At 44.6% G+C, this 13,954-nt stretch overlaps 1 protein-coding gene across 1 annotated transcript in view; it reads left to right on the forward strand.

Moving 5' to 3' along the window:
* The first annotated feature begins 715 nt into the window (after positions 1-715).
* FAM126A (family with sequence similarity 126 member A) overlaps positions 716-13,954 on the forward strand; it is a 66,789-nt gene continuing 53,550 nt past the window's right edge. The window contains 2 exon segments of the mRNA XM_029070454.2: positions 716-766; positions 9,447-9,584. The gene's annotated coding sequence lies outside the window, so the exon portion shown is untranslated.

The raw sequence follows: 13,954 nt of genomic DNA on the forward strand, positions 1-13,954 counted from the left end.
TTACTATGTGCCAAGCCCTGTTCTAAGCACTGGGGTAGAATACAAGGTAATCGGGTTGTATTAATAAGCACTTGCTGTGTTTAGAGTGCTTCACGGTCCCTGCCCTTCGGGAGCTCGCAATCCTGCAGTGGCCACTATTGAGCTAAGTAAGCGCTCAATAAATAGGACTGACTGACTGCCTGACTGGAGGGGAGAGGGTAGCAGTTGATGAGAAGCAGCGTGGCCTAGTGGCTAAGAGCACGGGCTTGGGAGTCAGAAAGGACCTGAGTTCTAATCCCAGCTCTGCCACTTGTCTGCTGTGTGACTTTGGGCAAATCTCTGGGCTTTAGTTACCTCATCTGTAAAACGGGGATTAAGATTGTGAACCCTAAAAGGGGCAGGGACTGTGTCGAACCCAGTTACCTTCTATCTACTCCAGTGCTTAGTGCAGTTCCTGGCACTGTATTGTACTTTCCCAAACGCTTAATACAGTGCTCTGCACATAATAAGTATGATCGAATGAATAATCCATGAAATACCATAATTATTATTATTAGTCGATGTTACTAAGATGTAGTTGGCCCTTCTATTGTAATTATTATAGTTTGTTGGGTGCTTTCGGGCAGGGACAAGAGCGTGTAACTGCACAAGCCTCTAGCTCTCTTTTCTGTTCCTCTGTGCAGGTTCTCTGTCCCGAAGCCTCAGAACTGAGTGTCATCCGTCAGTCCTGATGGGAGACTCCATTCATTCATTCGTCCATTTTGTGGAGGGCACTCGGGAAAGGGAGGTGCGGAATATTTCAGCTATGGCCCCTTGCCCACATCGAGCTCCCGACCTAAAAATGGGGGGGATTGATAACCCAAAAAAGTAAAGGACATGACAAACATGAGAAGCAGTGTGTCCTAGTGGAAAAAGCATGGGCCTGGGAGTCAGAGGACCTGGGTTCTAATCCTGGCTCTGCCAATTGCTTGTGGCGTGACTTTGGGCAAGTCACTTCCCTTATGTACCTCAGCTTCTTCAATCCCCAAATGGGCATTCAATACTTGTTCTCCCTCTTACTCAGACTGTGAGCCCCATGCAGGACAGGGACTGTGTCCAGCCCAATTAACTTGTACTTGCCCCAGTACTTGGAACAGTGTCTGACCCAGAGTAAATGCTTAACAAATACCTTAAAACACCCCACAGCAAAAACAATAAATGAACAACAACGAGCGCTGCAGTACATTCCTAGAAGTCAGAGGCCATAGGTTCTAATCCTGACTTTGCCTCTTGTCTGCTTTGTGACCTTGGGCAAATTGCTTCGCTTCTCTGTGCCTCAGTTACCTCATCTGTAAAATGGGGATTAAGAGTACGAGCCCCATGTGGAATAACGTTCTGGTTCTTTATGCTCCAGCAGGGTTAATCCAATTCCAACAGCTTTGACCTTTCCTGCTTTCTAAGAGTCGGGAAGGCAGGCTTCTGCCCATCCAGCTCCAACAGGAGGGGGGCCCGGTTGGGAGATGGAGCCACTCCGTGCCTCGGATGAACTGGGGGCCTCACTGAAGGCCCTGGCCTGAGAACAACCGTCTATCTCCCGCTCAGGGATTCAAATGGCCCTCAGAGTTCAAAACAACACCAGGTGCTGCAGAGAGTGGTTGCAGCCAACCACAGACCTTAGGGCAGTCCTTCCTCGTTCACAGAGTGGAACTGACAGCTAATCTCATCGCATTCTTTTCAACAGCAGCAGTAGCAGCATCCTGTCACATGTATAGACATAATCGTCAGAGGCAACTTCTTCAAATGTGAAGGACAGTAGTTTCACTACCTTTCTTAGTGGGATGTGGATATTGCTTTTGCCCAGACCTGCTTTTTCCTAGCGCTCAGAGATATAAATCAGCATGTCTCTGAGCTACAGATGAACTCATTATCCTCCTTATCTAAGGCTGGACTTTTCTGGGACTGAAGGAGAACTACAGATTCAAAGCTGGAGGGATAATGTCTTGGTCTCATTCTTGTCTTTCGTGCCATGGAACCTCCTGTATTTCCTCTTGTGAGCCCCTGCTCCCTTTGAGCTGTTGCTAGCGTGCCCTGTTAGAGCTTCCGCCTAATCAGATCTCCGTGTGATCTCGAGAGCCTGGGGGTCCTAGGCCAAGCCTGCGTGTCTGGATGGGTCAAATTCCCGTCTGAACCCAATAAGCTTGGGTCTGCTTCAGACGGTTCCCTTCACTTGCCCCAAACTAAACATTTAGGTAACCCCCAATTTAATTAACTGTCTTTCAAGATGGTGGCTCACTGTAGTTTGGGACTGTACTGTGAGGGAGAGTTGGGTGGTTCTCTTAGTGCTGTGGAGGTGACAGTGCATTCTGGGCCTTGAAAAAGAGCCTATACTTGAGCAAATGAACCAACCTGACTGATATATACAGTAGAGATTCTTGGCAGCCATTTAAAGGCAGTTCTTTTAAAAAGAAACTGGTCATTTTACTTGAGTAGGTCTTCTAAAAATGTGCGATAGGGCAGGTCAGACTCCCAAATCTTATCAAGTTAGTTTAATTCGGGTTGAGACCAGACCTGAGTCAAATCTTGAAAATTTAACCTGTACAGAAGGTCCGTCCATATCCTTTTTACCACCTCTCCATTTCTTCCTAATGTTTTTAATTGAGATTAAGACTTGAGGGAGAGAATTCCCAGGAGGAAGCAGCATGGCCTAGTGGGGAGAGTCCAGGCTTGGGAATCAGAGGGCCTGGGTTCCAATCTGGGGTCCTCCACTTGTCTGCTGAAAGACCTTGGGCAAGTCACTTGACTTCTCTGGGCCTCAGTTTTCTCATCTGTAAAATGGGGATTAAGATGCCATGTTCCCTGTATTCTTATTCAATCAATCATTGATATTTATTGAATGCTTACTGTGTGCAGAGTACCCAGTACTTGTGAGAGTACAGTACTAGAAGTTGGTAAACACTTTCCCTGCTCACAACGAACTTACAGTGTACAGGAGGAGGGAGACATTAATATAAATACATATTTGGCACCCTGCTTTGTCAGATGCTAAACCTAAGAAAGACTACTAGTTGTTTAAATCTGCCCAGCTTTAACTGCAGTACTACTCTTCCATCTGGGTTGTGTTTGGGAATGCTCCGAAAATTCTCCAGTCCTGGGATGAGTTGGTTAAAAACACTTCTCTTAGTTATTCACACCACCAAAATTTCATCTGCTGTTATCCCAGCCATGTTAGAACTGAAGCTGAGTTTAGTTGGTTTAGTTGGTTGTGCGAAACTTTAAATGGGAATTTTACCTTTAACCAAGAAAGATTATCCTAAGGTAAAGATTTAGATTTAGTTTCACGTACAGAATCCTTGCTTGGAAAGGCTAAAGCACTGTGACATTCTCTTCATTAGTAGATCTAGCACCTTATTTTGAACAACAAAATAGAATGAGATTTTTCTCAAGAAGAAAGCAAAACATATTTATAGTTTAACCATCCTAAGACACCATCATATCCTAGGTGTAGTTGAGCAAGTATATTGAGAAGCCGCAGTTTCACTGATTGACAGTATGAATTCTTTCGTTTCATGACATCGTGCTACTAAAAAATCCATTAAGTGGGGTTTCTTGACCAGAAATTTTCATTTTGTTGTGGAAGCCACAGTTTGCATTCTTTGTCATAAGTAGCTTAGAATTATTTAGGGACTAAATGAGCCTTTTGTGCTTTATGCAAAATCATTTTGTAGCATCTAAGTGCTTTTCAAATTTCCTAAGTGTTATTTCTACATCAAACATCTCAAAGATGTCAGAGACAGATAATAATGATGAATCAAAAAGTATTCAAGAGTTCAAGTGCATTATCTCCTGTGACAGCCAAGAAAATTCAGGGATCGCTGAAATTTCTTTGCTCAGGGAGCAGCAACCTTGTCTCTGTTTCGTGGACAAATTTCAGGATGCTTTTTTGGGAATTTTCTCCAAGGCAGTGCTCAGCATTTTCACATTAAATGTACAATTAGAGAGCTGAGAAACTCTCTCTCCGGCACTGTTAGCTGCCCTGGTGGGAAGATAAGTTTGAGTTGCTCTGCCCTGGGTGATTTGTCACAATCCAATAATCCACTGGATGTGACTTCTCCTCCAGGAAAGCTATCCATCAGCTGTCATAAAGAAAATGCCCTGAAATGTAAGTGAAAAATCTTGTCACATAAAATTTGGGAAGTGATTTGATCCCGTGCTCAGAGACAGGACAGTATGAATTGTGAGATGGAAACCCTTACCATTAGGAACAGGACAAGACAGCTCCTTGTTTGCAGGGATCCTGACTACCAACTTCTATTGTTATTGCACTCTCCAAGTGCTCAGTGCCGAGTTCTGCACACCAGAAGTGATAGATAAATACTGTTAATTGATTGACAAGCCTCCCAACTCACAAACCTTTTTCAAAAACCTTCGCTCCTTCGCAAAGGTCCCCTGTTGCCAACTCCAACACCACCTCCCTCCCTAATACCCGGTGATCTCACCAGGTATTTTATTGGTGAAATTGAAATGTTCACGAATGAACTTTCCAAAATTATCCCTCACAACTCTACAGCTGCTTCTTTCTCTGGCTTTCCAATTGTTCTCAAGAGAAGGCCTCCTGCTTGCTTGTTAAACAGACTCCTTCAACTTGAGCAATCTCACCTTATCCTCTCTTGCCTTTTAAAAATCACTTACTTCCACACTCCCTCCCCTCCCTCACTGCTCTTTTCATCCTCTCAACCTCTGATGGCTTCCTCCCCTCTGGCTTCAAACATGGCCAAATCTTCCCCATATATAAAAACTCTCTCTATCCCATGACCCCCTGCATCCATCATCCTATCTCCCTTCTTTCATTCCTCCAAACTCCTGGATTTAGTACACTTGCTGCTTTAATTTTTTCTCCACCAATTCTCTTCATGACCCATTTACTGTTCACTAAGCCTGCCCCTTTTGTATGGTCACCTCCTCTCTGCGGCTGCTACTTTTGACACTGTGACGCACTCCCTCTTCTTCACAACAGTATTATATCAGGACTTTGTTTTACTGACCCACTGCCAACCTGGGTCTCTGCTTAGATTGTTAGCTACTTCTGGGCAGGGATCATGTCTACCAACTCCATTGAACTCTCTCAAGTGTTGGTAAGCGTTCAGTAAATGCCACTGATTGATAGATTGACTCATCTCTCTGACAGGTTGGCTCCTCTTCTGCCTCTCATTCTCATACTGTCTGGGTCCCCTACTATATTTTCTCTGTATTCACTCTCTCAAAGAGCTCAGTTACTCACATGTTTTCAGCTAACCCATCTGTGTGAATAACCAATTCTCTCCTTGCCCCCTCCAATCTGGCTTCAATGCCCTTCACTCCACAGAAACCACCTTCTCAAAGGTCACAAATTATCTCCCTTCTGCCAAATCCAATGCCTCTATTTTGTCCTAATCCTTTTCGACCTCTCAGCTGCATTTGATGGTGTACCGCCCCCTTCTCTTGGAAACATTATCCAACCTGGGCTTCACAGACCCTGTTCTCTCCTGGTTCGCCATCTATCTCTCTGGCCACTCATTCTCAGTCTGTTTCACAGACTCCTCCTCTACCTCCAACTCCCTGACCCTCAATCTTCAGTTCTGGGTCCCCCTCTATTCTCCATCTACATCCACTCCCTTGGAGAGATCGTTCGCTCCCATGGCTTCAACTACCACTTCTATGCGGATGATAACCAAATCCACAGTACAGTCAGTACCGTCAGTTCACCATTGTTCCCAATTACTGTTGTTCATCCAGAGCTGCCAAAAGGGCCTTTCCAGTAGCTTGGTGGTACCAAAGAATGAAAGTGTACAGTACAGTGTTTCTGTTCCACGATACTATACTGATCAGCAAAGATGTGGGGTGTTCTTGTAGTCGCCTCTAGACAGAATGGTGGTAGGACCAGAATTGGGCTAGTGGTCAGGAGAGGAGGTCTTAGAACAAAGTTTTTGCTGCTGAGGAGAAAGTCAATCAGTCAATGACCTTCCTCAAGGTGTTCTGACAGCAATGAAGTGTAGAACTGCTGGGTGGTGGGGAGGAGGTGGCTTCTTGGCCACCCTAAGCTATTCTGAGAGCAGGAAAATAATAGAAACATCATGGAGTTTCTGTCCTGCCAGGTAGCAGAGATGGTAGTATTTGGGATCCCCGTCTCCTGGAACTGGGGTGGGTGGTGGGCGGGGGTGGAACTTTAGGGCCAGGACAAGGAGGATGGTGGCATAGCAATGGGCCATGAGGATGGGCCCAGTGCTTCAGGTAACAGAACCGGTGGTTTGGGGCCCCTAAGGCTGGGCTGTTGTGGGTAGGGCCAGGTGGTTCATGGCTCACGATGGGTGGATGACTCGGTGGCTCCAAGAGGCCTGAGGTGGCGCAGCTGTGTTGCTGTCGGCCCTCGGAATCTCCCAGGCCCCGGGGAGTGGTTTTGGGGCAGCCGTAGTTAGCTGGGATCTAGGTGGGCTTTCTCTGGGAGCAGGAGTGAGCAGCACACTGAGCACACTCACTCCTCTTCGTGGCCCTGGCACTCACGGGTCCTCCCACCTCTGGCTTTACATAAGTCGTGGCTGCCGCAGCTAGGGCCCCAAGATGGTAAGACCGCACCATTTCCTTCCCTAGGGAGATGACTGGGCCTCCCTGACCCACAGCACTTATGTACATACCTGTAATTTTATTTCTTTGTAATGATGTCTGTCATTGTTGTCAGTATTGTTGTGCCGTACTTTCCCACGCCCTTAGTACAGTGCTCTGCACACAGTAAGCACTCAAATATGATTGAATGAATAAATGAACCTGCAACTCCAGCCCTGATCTCTTTCTCTCTCTGCAGTCTTGTATTTCCTCCGGCCTTCAAGACTTCTCTACTTGGATGTCCTCCCGTCACCTCAAACTTAACATGTCTAAAACTGAACTTCTTATCTTCCCACCCACACTCTGTCCTCCCTGTGACTTTCCCATTTCTGTAGTCAGCACCACCATCCTTCCTGTCTCACAAGTCCATTAACTTGGCGTTATCCTTGACTCGTCTCTCTTACTCAACCCACATATTCAATCCATCACTAAATTCTGTCGGTCCCACCTTCACAACATCGCTTAAAAGCTGCCCTCTCCTCTCCATCCAAACCGCTACCACATTAATCCAATCACTTATCCTGTCCCGCCTTCATTACTCTATGAGCCTCCTTGCTGACCTCACATTCTCCTGTCTCTCCCCCCTCCAGTCCATACTTCACTCTGCTCCCCAGGTAATTTTTCTACAAAAACATTCAGGATGTGCTTCCCCACTCCTGAAGAAGCTCCAGTGGTTGCCCGTTCTCCTCTGCATCAGAGAAACTCCTCACCTTTGGCTTTAAAGCACTCAGTCACCCTATCCCCTCGTACCTCACCTCGCTACACTCTTACTACAACCAAGTCTGCACTCTTCACTCTTCTAGTGGTAACCTTCTCACTACCTCAATCTCATCTATCTCATGGCTGACCTCATGCCTCATCCTGCCTCTGGCCTGGAACGCCCTCCTTCCTCATATCCAACCAACAATTACTCTTTCCTGCTTCAAAGCGTTAAAGAAGGCACATTTCCTGCAAGAGACCTTCCCTGACTAAGCCATCTTTTCCTTTCTTCAACTCCCTCTTGACTTGCTCCCTTTATTCATCCCCCCTTCACAGCTCCACCGCACGTATGTTCATATGTGTAACATATTAATGACTGTCTCCCCCTGTAAACTGTAAACTTGTTGTGGACAGAGAATGGGTCTGTTATATTGTACCCTCCTAAGTGTTTAGTACAGTAATCTGCACATAGTAAGCTCTCAGTAAATCCAAATGATGACTAACTTACCAAATCTAGCTCTCAAGTCCTGACCTCACATCTAGCATGCAATCCTGCATCTCCTCTTAGGTCCAAGTCATCTTCACTTCTATGGCCCTCTGACCCCTCAAGCTCAATATGTCTAAAACAGGTCTATTCATCTCTTGGGCCAAAACCAACTCTGTCTCCTAACTTTCCCAACTCAGTCGATAACAATACCACCCTCCCTGTCCCTGAAGCCCACAACTTTGGGGTCATTTTTGACTTTGTCTTTTAACTCACAACATTTGACATACTGCTAAATTCTGCTGGCTCTTTGGATACAACTGTCCTAAGATATCATTCTTCCTCTCCTCCGAGCAGCTACCGTCTTGGTAGGAGCTATGGTCATGTCTTAGGTAGACCACTGTATCATCCTCCTCACTGTTGTCGTGGCTCCAACTTCTCTCCCTCCAGTCTGTACTGCCAGCTACTTCTTCTTGAAATGTCCTTCAACAACCATCTCTACAGTCTTCAAAACCTTCTACTTCAAACAAAAGCACCTCACAGTGGCCTTCAAACCTCTCCACAAACTCACCCCTCTATATGTACCTGCTTTTTGCACCCACTACTCCCTACCTCACTTCATTGGTTCATTCATTCAATCATATTTATTGAGTGCTTACTGTATGCAGAGCACTTTACTAAGCGCTTGGGAAAGTACCATATAGCAATAAACAGACACATTCCCTGCCCACAACAAGCTTACAGTCTAGATGGGGGAGACATGCATCAATACAAATAAATAAATTACACATATGTACATAAGTGCTGTGGGATTGGGAAGGGGGTAGAACAAAAGGAGTAAGTTAGGTTGATGCAGAAGGGAGTGGGAGAAGAAGAAAGGGGAGGGCCTAGTCTGGGAAGGCCTCTTGGAGGAGATGTCCTTTCACTAAGGCTTTGAAGGGGTTGTGGGGAATAATGGACAGGGTTCATTTGTTCCTTCCAAACTAACCTTCTAACTGTCCCTTGTTTTGGAATCTCCCACCTCCCGTCCCATTATTCATTTTATTTTCCTGGCTAGGAACTCCCTCGCTCCCCAAATTCATTCACTGGTATTTATTGAGCACTTAACTGTGTAGAGCACTATACTAAGTGCTTGGGAGAGTACAATGTAAGAATAAACAGACATATTCCCTGCCCACAGCGAGTTTACAGTCTAGAGGATGAGCTTGCAATCTAGAGGATGGGCTTACAGTCTCTGAAAGACCTCAGCCCTCCCCATATTCAGAGTCCTCCTGAACTCTCACCTCCTCCAATAAGCCTTCCCTGATTAACTCGCAACACCCTAAACTATATAAACCAATCAGTATCTTTAGCACATGAGTATTTATATCCATTCTCAGCACTTGTGTATGCCCATTCAGTTGTGCATTCCGTGATTTATTTTGACTGCTCTCTTTGTAACTATTTTCTGTATTCCCCATTAGAGTCTAAGCTTCTTAAGGGTGGGAAAGCAGTCATTTCTTTGTTTTGTACGCCAAGCACTCAATAAATACGGTGCACCACCCGTCTGTTTCTACTACCTTTGCCCAACTGAGGGTACGAGGCTAATCTGGAAAATATCATTAGCAGTTATTTACGTGAGCACAGTGAATAACAACGTGTCTTCTGCTTGTCTTCTATTCTGCTTCAGGCACCTTGAAGGGCAATGCCAAATCCAGGTCAGCTCGCCTTTTTACCAACTGTATTAGCATGAAGATTGCAGTCCCCCATCACATCTCTGCACCGTGTCAGCAGCAGGTGGCTTTTATTTGCTAGAGCTCTCATTAAGGTGGGTTATGGGTTTTTCCTTCATTCCACCTACCTCCCTCAACCTTGTCAGAGAGGCAGCAAGAATGATAAGAATGAGAAGAAGCGTGGCCTTGTGGCAGGAGCACGGGCTTGGGAGTCAGAGGACCTGGGTTCTCAACCCGGCTCTGCCACTTGTCAGCTTTGTGACCTTGGGCAAGTCACTTAACTTCTCTGTGCCTCAGTTACCTCATCTGAAAAATGGGGATTAACACTGTGAGCCCCACTTGGGACAACCTGATTACCTTCTATCTACCCACTGCTTAAAACAGTGCTTGGCACATAGTAAGCACTTAACAAATACCTTAATTATTGTTATTATTATTAGTATTATTATAAGGCTGGTACCTTTGCACCAACCAGATGCCTTGAGCCCAAAGAAGGGCATAAGGTAAAGGAATCTGGGGAGGAGGTTGGATTTACACCCTTTATTCACCCTACCCTTAGCCCCCACAGTAGTTATGTACATATCCATAATTTATATTAATGACTGTCTCCCCCTCTAGACTGTAAGCTCCTTGTGGCCAGGGAACGTGTCTACCAACTCTTTTATATTCTCCCAAGTGCTTAGTACAGTGCTCTGCACATAGTAAGGGCTCGAATGCGATTGATTGATTGATTGATTGAGTACTGCTTGCTGGGATGGCTAGTCCAGGCTCTGGACATTAAGGAATCATTTCATATTATCACCCAAGTCTTTGTTTCAGTAAAGATAGTTCTGCTGTTCCTCCTCTCTGCTCTACCAGAAAGAGACCTTGGCTCTATGATGATTAGTTAATATGTGTATGTGTGTATGTGTGTGTGTGTGTGTGTGTGTGTGTGTGTCTGGCACATAGCGCTTAAATACCATAATTATTATTATGTGCTGGCAGGAAGGTGTACAAAGGTATATCTAGACTGTGAGCTCATTGTGAGCACGAATGTGTCTGTTGTTTATTGTACTCTCCCAAGCACTTAGTATAGTGCTTTGCACACAGTAAGCACTTAATAAATACAATTGAATGAGTTAATTAATTAATATCTATGGGAGAGTGGGGATGGGGAGCTATGTGGGAGGGAGGCCTGGGTAAGAAGCAGCATTACCTACTAGATACAGCATGAACCCAGCAGTCAGAAAGACCTAGGTTTTAGTCCCGGGTCTGCCACTTGTCTGCTGTGTGACCTTGGGCAAGTCACTTCACTTCTCTGTGCCTCATCCTTAAAATGGAGATGGTTGGCCTGGGTCTAACCTTATTAGCTTGTATCCACCCCAGATGTTAATACAGTGCCTGGCACATAGTAAGTGCTTAACAGATGGCATTAAAAAAAAGTGGGGAGGAACATAGGGGGTAGTACAGTGTTCTGCACACAATAAGCACTTGATGAATACCGTTGATTAGTTGATTAGAAGTTGAAGTCTTGAAACTGCAGGGATATAGTTTAAAAACTTGAAACTCCTTTTTAATAATGATGGCATTCTGTAGAGCAAGGGATCAGACAATCCAGGAACAGTGAATTTATTGTGTTAAAAGCAGCCATATGAGAAAAGAAGATAAGTTCATAGGTCCCTTTGTAAGTCCAAAATATTATTATTATTATTTTTACTTTTTTGAGGTCATTCTGGGTACACTGTCTCTGTTAACTCCTCCTTTTATGATAGCCCGTGACAATTGGATGTGAGTTTGAGGTTAGGAAGAAGGGATCCTAGGGGAGTGGTGGATATTGTTGATATTAAATCTTTTCAAAGATGCTTATGAGGAGTTTTGCCTTTTTGAAATGCTAATCAGTGCACATCACTCCCTCTAAATCTCTAATGGTTACTGATTACTTCTAATAAAGAACCCAAATCAAGGTTAATTAGACTGCCCCTATAATCCTCTGTGTAATTAGCAAACATTTAGCCTGAGGTAGAGCATTTTGAGAGGCGGCATCAAAGAAATGGAAAAGAACAGGGGGTGCAGTGGCCTGCAGAGGCATTGATTGTGTTGAGCCTGGGAACCTCATTGCCCTAGCCGGCCCTGCCAGTGGGTAACTTGGGCTTGTCCCTGGGGTCTGAGACTACCTCTCTCCCTCCTTCCTTTCTTCTCCCTCTCCCCTCTCCCCCTATCCTCCTCCCCAGCAACTTCCACCAGGCCCTGGGCAGGGAGCTGAAGTGCAGCGTGGTGGTTAGGGAGGTGAGGAAAGAGAGATTTGGAGTTCTGTGGTACAGGGCGCAGAGAAAAGTTGAAAGGATTGTCTTCTTTGGAATCAATCGATGGTATTTATTGAGCACTTACTGTGTGCAGAGCACTATTCTAAGTGACTGGGAGAGTACAGTTGAACAGTTAGATACAGTTCTCGTCAGAAGCTTATGTTGTAGCCGGGGAGATGGCTATTAAAATAAATTGCAGATGGGGGAAAACAAGAGTATCATATGTAGGGAAGTGCTGTGGGAGTGAAGTGCATATGGAAGTAGAAGGGGCATGGATTTAAAGGATTAGATGATTCCATTTCTTCCCTCTTTACACGGCTGCACTCAGGTTGACTGTCCTACATCCTCTCTCCTTTACCCTCTCCTGCTGTCCCCCTGCTGTATCACTGCCCCCGGAACCCCAGTATTAGCCAGGGGCCTGGAGTAGTGGATGGTTGCAAATTTGGAGTGGGTGAATGATCTGATTAGCCCCACCTTCCTCATCGTGTCAGTCATTCCCTCGGCCATTCTGGCCATCCGTGGGTATACCTGTTTGTAAGTGATTTAATTATTTACTTTGGAAACAAAGCTTAATAATAATACTAATAATGGTGTAGGTTAAGCGTTTACTATGTGCCAGGCACTATACTAAGCACTGGGGTGGATACAATCAAATCAGGTTAGGCACAGTTCCTTGTTCCACTTGGGGTTCACAGCCTCAATCATCATTTTACAGATGAGGGAACTGGAGCACAGAATAGTGAAGTGACTTGCCCTAGGTCACACAGCAGACATGTGGCGGAACTGGGATTAGAACCCATGACCTTCTGAATCCCAGGCCAGTGCTCTATCCACTATGCCATGCTGCTTCTCCTGTGCATACATTAGGCCCGTGCCTGGAACATACATTGGGCCAGCTGGAACTGCTGTTTTACTCTATTATACTGTAGGCTCTCTAGTGCCTAGTATAGAGAGGTGTGTTGAGTCAGTGGTTTCGGGGATGAGTCGGTGAACCCCTTTTTTCCCCAAAGGAGCCAGTAGGAGTGATGCGCTCCTTACCTTGAAAATTGTGAGAAAATAGAGGCAAAGCACCCAATTGATGGGGATGCGTAAAAATGAGAAAATACTTGAAGAATCCGGATGCCGTAGGTGGCCATAGCTGTCAGTGGGTTAAGAGACTAATGTAAAGTGAGTCACCCGGGGGTGTGGTTGGCAGCTGTACAGAGTCACTTGCCAAGTGGAGTGCTAGAACATGCTAGACAGAAAAGGTTTTTTAATCACTGTTTCTATTTTGTATTAAACACTCTATTCACCCCGCTTCTTGTTCCTTCTGCTGCTATTGAAGGTTTTAATCATGCAGTTACACTCATCCTGAAGCGTAGGATCGCTAGGAAGAAATTTTCTGCAACAAATTAGCGTGAAGCTGCGTGGTTAATAAAAAAAAAAAAGACGCTGATAATCTACGAGCAGATATCTCTTACATTGTAGAATACTTTGATTTGGGGTATTAACCTTCTTAAAATGTTCTCATGGAAAGTTTTCACGGTGAGACTTTAAATTTTGAAGTCGCCTGGTGCCTATGAATTTCCATTGCTCCCCAAAAGAAATTCTCTGTTAAGTTTAGTAAAAATCTTAAAGGTTTTTTGAACTTATTTATTATTGCCTAATGGTAGTGTACCTATTAAAGTCATCCTTCCGTGCACTTCCTATCAGTGACTCAGTAGTAGACACTAAGGGCTATTTTTTTACCTTATTTCAAGCTAATTGTATTATTTGTTTTATAGAAATAATTTTGCATTGTTCCAGAAATTCTGAGTCATTGAAACCTCATCTGGAAAACATTGTATGTGTGTTGCAATACCTTTAAAAATGAGGAAAAATAATCCTTCAGATACAAATTTTACTTCAGTTTAGTTATTTTATTTCCTTTAAATTTCAGTGAAATCGTCATTCATTGAAAGTGGCAGCACATTTATTTACTTCTTACTTTTCCATTTTAAATAGAAGGGCAACTATTGCAGAAAAAGTACATTGAATTCTTTTCTAAATGAGTATCTTTGTCACTTCAGCTGGCTTTGGGAAGAGGGGCGGGGCATAAAGAAAGATAATGTACTCCACAAGTCACCAAAAAAGCCCACACAGAATCGAATATTCTGAAAGTGTTCAAATGGCTGCTTTACATTTCCTTATTTAGTATGGTATGT

The sequence above is a fragment of the Ornithorhynchus anatinus genome, chromosome 8 (assembly GCF_004115215.2).
Source record: "Ornithorhynchus anatinus isolate Pmale09 chromosome 8, mOrnAna1.pri.v4, whole genome shotgun sequence".
NCBI classification, from domain to species: Eukaryota; Metazoa; Chordata; class Mammalia; order Monotremata; family Ornithorhynchidae; genus Ornithorhynchus; species Ornithorhynchus anatinus.